The sequence below is a fragment of the Argiope bruennichi genome, chromosome 11 (assembly GCF_947563725.1).
Source record: "Argiope bruennichi chromosome 11, qqArgBrue1.1, whole genome shotgun sequence".
Classification (NCBI taxonomy): domain Eukaryota; kingdom Metazoa; phylum Arthropoda; class Arachnida; order Araneae; family Araneidae; genus Argiope; species Argiope bruennichi.
In genome coordinates, this window is record NC_079161.1 from 31,615,899 (window position 1) to 31,625,326 (window position 9,428).

Below are 9,428 nucleotides of genomic sequence, written 5' to 3' on the forward strand. Positions count from 1 at the left end.
GTGGTATACAGCAGACTGATGGCATTGTTACATTTAAAGAAGAATAATAAAAAATATCAACATATTTATTCCACTGAGTAAAATAATCAAAAGATAAATTTAAACATTGTTCACATTTCCAAAGTGACAGGTTCCAAATAGTTGCAACATTTTTATAAAATAATGTTACAATTTTCTAATATTTAATAATAATTTTATTTATCTTAACTAATAATATTATTCTTTCTGAACTTCAGAAGTTATCGACTTGCTTACAATTACTTTAAAAAGTAAAATATTTCCAACGAAAAGATGTTTAAAAAAATTGAAAGCAAAAAATTCAACAAAAAAAAAAAAAGTTTTCTGCTAAGTCAAAAAAATATTTTATAAGTCTAGCAAAATATTTCTGTTATTAGTATTGTACACATTGAATTATATTAATCGTTAAATCAATTGTGTTTACACTCTGCAATGAATAAAGAAAGCCTGCTGCTAAGTGACAAGAAAGGATTTTAGGCTTAATGTATACTTAGTATTAAAACTTATAACTCGAAAAAAACTGCTATTAAATAAAAATAAATAGTCTTAATTACTCTCATGATAATCAAGTGTAATATCGTACTTCGTTTTAGTAATCCAGAGAGATGTCATAAAAGCTTAATGCAAAAAATGCTCAAAAAATCTTCACAATCACAAACGAACAGACGCAAAGGACCGATGGACAGCAACTGACCAAAGCTGAAAACAGCACATCGCTTGCTCAAAATCGATAGTAGTAAGAAAGGTCACTGTTCCAAGCCTATAAAACTTTTATTGCTCTTTTCATTCTCGGAGGCCCCGGTTTGAGACGCTATGAGTAAATGAAATTTTTCAGATACCTTTTCACGATTTGTATTGAAATGCTTGAACTCAAATATAATTCAACTAAATCTTCACACACACACACAAAAAAAAAAAAAAAAAAATGTCATAGCATCAATTATTCCAAAAAGTTTTATATGCATATAAGAAAAACAATCAAGAATGTAAAAAAAATAGGCTAAATGCTTCTAAACTTGATAAACACGATACTCTTCATGGGAAGACCTACTGCAGTTTTCAGGAGACTTATTAATGAGATTGCAGCGCCGCTCACTCGGATATGGAAAATCAGTCTAAACAAAAACGTAGTAAAATTAACTATTGTGATTGTTCATTAACTTTTCTTCAGTAAAAGAAAGAATTTATTTTATGGTATCGTAATACGAATCGTTTTTTTTTTTTTTTTTTTTTTTTTTTGCCAAATCTTTCTTCAGTGATATTTTCGGAACAAAAATTAGATTATTTTTATTCTTATTTTAAATGAAAGTGATTATTCTTAAATTCAATTAATTCTAATATGATTGTGCAATACTTACCTTCAATTAACGGAACTTAATAAATTTGTCGCTGTAAACTTTCCTGAGCTCCGTGATGGGAGACAAAGAAATAAATGAAATTATTCGAATTGGCACCTAATTGAGGTAAACTATTCTTGTATTAAAATTTTTTAGTTAGCTATAATTGCTTAGAATTATAGCTGATTTTCAGCCTCTAAATTCAGCTATTTTTAAGAGATTTGTATGGTCACGTTAAAATAAATAATAATAAAAAAAAACCTTCTGCGCTTACTTTATCCCCTTGATTTGAAATTATTAAAATGTATTTTGACTAAAGTTTAATAGCTTTGCATGGAGTTATTAAATAAAAATAAAAGAGCGTAATTATTTAATGGAAACAGTATGTAAAAATGGTCAGATTCAGAAAATTTCAGAAGCTGCGTGTGCTTTAACTGTTTAGAATGTAGGTGATTATAATTATTTTTTTATTTAAATATGATAATGTAGATTACTTTAATTAGTTATTTTGAATAAATGCTAAATTATATGATATCAATAAAACCATAATCTATGGCCACTTCAGTATGCAGTGTTTTATTGTTTTTGTGTAAAGATTGAAGGAAATTTGAAAATATTAACTTTAATGATAATGAATTCCTTGCTTTCCAGCTTGCTGAGAGGACATTTTTAAAAATTTGTTAGTTCCGTTGTTTAATTTTTTCAATTTGTTTTCTTTTAATTCTGCTTTAACTTTCTAGTCATTTCCGTCCACTTAATACTTATTTATATTGACTCTGCATCTCATTAATGGGCTGAGATTTTATTTAAATTCCTGCAACAAAAATTCACAAATCATTTGTAATAAGAACAGCTAGCTACAATTTCAGCTGAATTTTCCATGCCCCGTATATGTCTCTATTTAGCAATTTCAAATCCCATTGTTCCAAATCATTCCATTTTTTATACTTTTACATACAACTATGCAGTTAGAATACTAGATCTATAACCTGATAGTTATTATTGGAGAAATACTATAAGCAGATAATTTATTAATTATTGAGTACAGACATACAAAAGACATCATTAAAAGAACGTAAGAACACATGACTGTCATCGAACTTATTCAAAGAGCATTTGCTTCATAAGAGCACTGCATATAAGAGAACGGCACTCACAAAGAACAACCCTCTGCAGATGTACGGAGTAAATAGGATGATCATGAAACTATCTCAAAAGTAATATTCTACAGTTATCGTTATTTGCTGTGCATTATGCTTACGTAACATTAAAAAAAATATTCAGAATGCCATATTTAATCAAATCACATTTTATTTAATTGTAAGTTTTCAATAACTTTTTTCTATAATGAAAGTTTTTAGAATATTATTACTAAACTTAATCAGATTGCTACTGTACGATTCTCCAGAATTCTATAACTGTTGCAAATGACATTATTATATATTTTTCAAACGTTGAATAGATTGATGCTGGTCATATGAAGCTATTCTAACAAAGCTTTGAAAAATCAGCTTGTTTCAAGTAATACAAGTGTCATAGAAAACAAAGCATGCTTTCTGCCTAAATGAATACTTATACAATTAAACTTGGCAAAAATACTGGGAATTTCTTATCATTGTGATGTGTTTTCAGTACACGAATATTTATTGCTTATTAAGGACAGTAATATAAAAAAAATCCAGAATTAATCACATCCATTGGTGCATACCGGTCATTACCCCGGTTTACTTAATTACTTTTTACCCGGTCATATGTGAAATGGCGCTTTAAGAAAGTTTGAACTGAATAATGTGAGATAGTGCACCGTATTTACAAAATGTATTATACTAAAAGCAGCTTTATCGTAGCAACTGTAGAATAAAAAAATAAAAATCGATAAATTTGATCCCATTAACGAGTAAGAATTCGTTCGAGGAATTATGTGTATGCACATTCATCTTGATACCGGGCTCGGAATCCTGAATTTCAAGCAATCACAGCCCTATTTTAATAAGGATGTGAACAAATGTTGTGTTTCAAAATCTTAGAGATGTTTATTCAAATCATTGTCTCTTTATTTTACATATAAAGTTTTAGAAATGAGTTAGCTATATTTGAAACTAGGAAACATACGGGAGTACATTAACATTATACAAAATATTTCGATTTGATATTTTGAAAGAAAAACAAAAATGTTGAGAAATGAAGATTTTTTGATTTCAAATAAATGAAGTAATTTTTTTTATTTTTTTATTTTAAATACAAAAAGATTTATAAACATATTTACCGTTGATAAAATGTCTGAAAAGAAGTGACTTATGAAACAACCTGGTGTTAAACCTATCGTTGTAGACTTGCGATAGAAAACAGAATCTTCTTGCATAGATTTATTAATAATGGACTTGAAATTTAACCAGTATCTTGTCGTAATTATATATATGTAATACAGCTTACCTATCTCCACCGTAAAGATGTAAATATAATTTATCATAATTTAAACAAATTAGACAGGCACAATAAATATCTATTTGTAGATGTGGAATTTGTTTTATCTGTAAATATTAATTTTCAGTATATATCACTATTTTCAGTCCATTAATATTTGTAACTGTTAATAGCATATCTTACATGCATGGAATTCGTAACATGTAAGATTTCACATATACGAATAAATTTCTTGGAGCAATCTAGTTAGCACGGAAAGCAAACAGGTGGCGCTCTGCTAGATATGCAAGGATCCCTCTATCGGAAGAAATGGAAACGCACCGACAGAAGAGCAAATGTTTATATTTTTCAGTAAATAGCATTGAGAAGTAGTGGCATAAATTACATATTACATCTAAAATACTAACAATCGTTTTGTCCATATCAAGAAACATTTGCAATTTGTAGTTTTCTTTGGAAACCCTGTTATGTCTTGACTTCACAGCATATGATAGAAATATATTACTTTCGAAATCTCATTATCTCTCTTGTTTTCACTGAATAGGATAGAAATATATTACAGCATAAATAGCGTTCTTTTTTCTGTTGCATCTTTTTATTCTATTAAAAAAAATATTTTGTTTTTAAACTTTGTCAACAAATTGGTATCCTCGTAATGAACTCATTAAACATTTGTTTCTCTACCACTTTTAAAATTAAAAAAAATATTTAAGAAGCTTTGTTATATCATTTGTAGAGTAAGATCATACTTCATAGGATCATTTCTATAGTATGATTAGAGGTTCACTCACCGAACCTCGCAGAAAACCCAACCACGATGATGTGAGATGGGATTTCTTCCTGAGCGTGAAAGTGGCCTCGTGGTTTCCTTCGGGCTGCCGCAATGCCGTTGATGATCGCACTCTATGACTCTTGCAGTCGGGAGATGGAAGAAATTCGATCTGAGTGGTTCCCAATATGATAAAAAGCAGATTGTCAATCGCAATTTATATTCGATTATCGGAATCGTCAAACGTCTCTTAACTACTAAAATTCTCCGTTTTTTATTTACTGCGTGTGTGCACAGACTAGTAAATTTGTTCGAAACTCTTCATGACCGGTAGGGAATCGGCCTTATTAACATAGCTTTATCTCACTGTATGCTTAATCAGTTATAGGTGAGATGGTTATAATTTCAAAGGTATTTTCTGCTCTTAATTTTAAGATGAAACTTAAATCAGATAAAAAGTAAATTGCAAAATTTTAAAAAGGATAAAGACAACGCATTGAATTTCTGCACTTTGAAATAAATAACTATCCACAATAAAAGTTCATTTCTAACGTAACAAGGTTCTCACCAGAACACACCGAGGCAGAGACGAATATGAAACCTTTTTTACGTATCCACACTTCCGTATCATGTGAAGAATAAATACCACTTTTAAAGTTAAAAGCAAGTATATATAGAGTTAGGATTCTGAGGGCTGTTTATGCTCTGGTTTCTCTTCAACAACGTGCTAATCTTTCGCCTTTTACTAAAGATTACCGTGGAGAGGAACAACTTAATGAGCCTTGCCCAATTTTTGGAATCCCGCTTCGGTGGGATTACATAAGAAAAGAAATGTATATTTCCATACCGCTTTGTTTTAAATTACTAGAAAACGGAAGCACACAATTAAGGTAATGCAACATTTCGCAAGGATAGAAAATATCAGTAAGAAAAGTTTTCAGCAGCTTAATTATTATTGGAATTTCGTATATATCTTATCAATATACATAAATTGCAACAGTATGTTTTGCAAAGATAACTCGGAAACTGCTTTTATTCTCCGTTGATCAGTGGCGATTTAGAAGAAGCTTATTTTTCAAATTTTTGTTCATTTTTAGATGCAAAATTAAGTCTTTATATTAAAAGTGGATAGCATAAAGTTGAATTCTAGAATGAGTAATAGTAATTTTCAGTCAAAAGACCCAAGCATTATGAAATTAAATGAAAAGTAAATATTTCATGAATCATAACTAATAAAATATACATTGTATTGCAGAACACTAATGCTGCTATATCTAAAACACAAATTAACTTTACCAAATTAGAAATAAACATTAAGTTTAAATGCAAAACTGGAATAAAAAGAAAGAGAAAGCAGGCAATGTGAGAATACGAAATCACACAATTATACCAGTACAAAATTTTGCATGGATCATCACAGGAGGTTTTAATTGCTCAATTTTTGTTGGAATTTTGTATAACCCTTCCTTATCAGTGTCATTTAAATGGCAACGCTCTATCTTGCAAGCCTAACTCAGAATTTATTTTCTGCCGATGATAACAAGTTAGGAGATAAGTTTCTAGTAATTTAAAACAAAGCGGTATGGAAATATACATTTACTTTATACTGTAAACAAGTAATGTTTAAGCTTATTGTTTTTTCTAGTACTTAATAAAAGATGAAATAATTGCATTATTTAAAATTTTATGTGAATATATCTTTGTGTTCTAGTGTTGGATAATATATTTGAAAAAAAAAAAAAAAAAACACCCGAAAGGGTTGGCTACTAAGTTGCGCTACGATCGTTGGTATTGCTTTCTTCACCGATGCTGCTTCTTTGAAAGTGCGTTTCTTTTCTTTTTTATTTAATCCCACCGAAGCGGGATTCCAAAAATTGGGCAAGGCTCATTAAGTTGTTCCTCTCCACGGTAATCTTTAGTAAAAGGCGAAAGATTAGCACGTTGTTGAAGAGAAACCAGAGCATAAACAGCCCTCAGAATCCTAACTCTATATATACTTGCTTTTAACTTTAAAAGTGGTATTTATTCTTCACATGATACGGAAGTGTGGATACGTAAAAAAGGTTTCATATTCGTCTCTGCCTCGGTGTGTTCTGGTGAGAACCTTGTTACGTTAGAAATGAACTTTTATTGTGGATAGTTATTTATTTCAAAGTGCAGAAATTCAATGCGTTGTCTTTATCCTTTTTAAAATTTTGCAATTTACTTTTTATCTGATTTAAGTTTCATCTTAAAATTAAGAGCAGAAAATACCTTTGAAATTATAACCATCTCACCTATAACTGATTAAGCATACAGTGAGATAAAGCTATGTTAATAAGGCCGATTCCCTACCGGTCATGAAGAGTTTCGAACAAATTTACTAGTCTGTGCACACACGCAGTAAATAAAAAACGGAGAATTTTAGTAGTTAAGAGACGTTTGACGATTCCGATAATCGAATATAAATTGCGATTGACAATCTGCTTTTTATCATATTGGGAACCACTCAGATCGAATTTCTTCCATCTCCCGACTGCAAGAGTCATAGAGTGCGATCATCAACGGCATTGCGGCAGCCCGAAGGAAACCACGAGGCCACTTTCACGCTCAGGAAGAAATCCCATCTCACATCATCGTGGTTGGGTTTTCTGCGAGGTTCGGTGAGTGAACCTCTAATCATACTATAGAAATGATCCTATGAAGTATGATCTTACTCTACAAATGATATAACAAAGCTTCTTAAATATTTTTTTTAATTTTAAAAGTGGTAGAGAAACAAATGTTTAATGAGTTCATTACGAGGATACCAATTTGTTGACAAAGTTTAAAAACAAAATATTTTTTTTAATAGAATAAAAAGATGCAACAGAAAAAAGAACGCTATTTATGCTGTAATATATTTCTATCCTATTCAGTGAAAACAAGAGAGATAATGAGATTTCGAAAGTAATATATTTCTATCATATGCTGTGAAGTCAAGACATAACAGGGTTTCCAAAGAAAACTACAAATTGCAAATGTTTCTTGATATGGACAAAACGATTGTTAGTATTTTAGATGTAATATGTAATTTATGCCACTACTTCTCAATGCTATTTACTGAAAAATATAAACATTTGCTCTTCTGTCGGTGCGTTTCCATTTCTTCCGATAGAGGGATCCTTGCATATCTAGCAGAGCGCCACCTGTTTGCTTTCCGTGCTAACTAGATTGCTCCAAGAAATTTATTCGTATATGTGAAATCTTACATGTTACGAATTCCATGCATGTAAGATATGCTATTAACAGTTACAAATATTAATGGACTGAAAATAGTGATATATACTGAAAATTAATATTTACAGATAAAACAAATTCCACATCTACAAATAGATATTTATTGTGCCTGTCTAATTTGTTTAAATTATGATAAATTATATTTACATCTTTACGGTGGAGATAGGTAAGCTGTATTACATATATATAATTACGACAAGATACTGGTTAAATTTCAAGTCCATTATTAATAAATCTATGCAAGAAGATTCTGTTTTCTATCGCAAGTCTACAACGATAGGTTTAACACCAGGTTGTTTCATAAGTCACTTCTTTTCAGACATTTTATCAACGGTAAATATGTTTATAAATCTTTTTGTATTTAAAATAAAAAAATAAAAAAAATTACTTCATTTATTTGAAATCAAAAAATCTTCATTTCTCAACATTTTTGTTTTTCTTTCAAAATATCAAATCGAAATATTTTGTATAATGTTAATGTACTCCCGTATGTTTCCTAGTTTCAAATATAGCTAACTCATTTCTAAAACTTTATATGTAAAATAAAGAGACAATGATTTGAATAAACATCTCTAAGATTTTGAAACACAACATTTGTTCACATCCTTATTAAAATAGGGCTGTGATTGCTTGAAATTCAGGATTCCGAGCCCGGTATCAAGATGAATGTGCATACACATAATTCCTCGAACGAATTCTTACTCGTTAATGGGATCAAATTTATCGATTTTTATTTTTTTATTCTACAGTTGCTACGATAAGGCTGCTTTTAGTATAATACATTTTGTAAATACGGTGCACTATCTCACATTATTCAGTTCAAACTTTCTTAAAGCGCCATTTCACATATGACCGGGTAAAAAGTAATTACGTAAACCGGGGTAATGACCGGGTAAAAGTCATTTTAATGCAAAAATTCATCGTAATTTTTGGCTGTGGGAAATTTTTAAAATCTTTGTGTCTAAGGACAGATTGCAGATTATCTCAGATCTGCTGCATAGTATTACTTACTTAATGCTGCGAATAGAAAAACGCTTCTTTCAGAATAAAATGCTTGCTTGTAAATAATGGTTTCATAGAGGATGCGTAATGCTGTTACCGCTCTTATGTCACTGCAGTGCAGCATGATTTTATTTTTGTTTACTAACGCAGATTGAATAACATAATATTATCTTCTTTTTTTTTTCTGTATGGTTTAGAATCATAGATCCGGTTTTGGGACTTCTGAATTAACTAATTTTAATACAAACACCAATAATCTTTTTTCTCTTTAATTCAAAAGCAAATTGGAAAAATAGGTATCCATAGCGGTACCTATGGAGGGAAACTGCAACAATTTTTCGTTTCACTACTCACATCAATCATATTATATGTTAATGAAATTATTTTTTCTTGTGTTACCATAGAATTCGCTCTAGAGTCTTTTCAACAGATGAACGTTAATTATTCAGTAATGATTTAAATTGATTTCGTTAATAATTTAAATTTAATTATTTTTTTATAAGTTATGAAGTTTTTGTTACATGAACGAGACTATTTCATCGACGCTCCTGATTTTTTTTGGAGATGCAAATCATGAAGATCACTATTGAAGAATACTTACAAGTAGGCACAAATTAGAC

At 30.0% G+C, this 9,428-nt stretch overlaps 4 non-coding genes across 4 annotated transcripts; 2 read left to right on the forward strand and 2 right to left on the reverse strand.

Annotated features, from left to right (window-relative positions):
* The first annotated feature begins 4,518 nt into the window (after positions 1–4,518).
* LOC129957854 (small nucleolar RNA U3) lies at positions 4,519–4,729 on the forward strand. Its single transcript, XR_008782956.1, has one exon. It is a non-coding gene; the product is annotated as a small nucleolar RNA U3 (small nucleolar RNA).
* Positions 4,730–5,248: 519 nt separating this feature from the next.
* LOC129957908 (U5 spliceosomal RNA) lies at positions 5,249–5,364 on the forward strand. The gene has a single exon (XR_008783009.1). It is a non-coding gene; the product is annotated as a U5 spliceosomal RNA (small nuclear RNA).
* A 1,032-nt stretch (positions 5,365–6,396) lies between these two features.
* LOC129957909 (U5 spliceosomal RNA) lies at positions 6,397–6,512 on the reverse strand. The gene has a single exon (XR_008783010.1). It is a non-coding gene; the product is annotated as a U5 spliceosomal RNA (small nuclear RNA).
* A 519-nt stretch (positions 6,513–7,031) lies between these two features.
* On the reverse strand, positions 7,032–7,242 carry LOC129957855 (small nucleolar RNA U3). The gene has a single exon (XR_008782957.1). It is a non-coding gene; the product is annotated as a small nucleolar RNA U3 (small nucleolar RNA).
* Between the last annotated feature and the right edge of the window lie 2,186 nt (positions 7,243–9,428).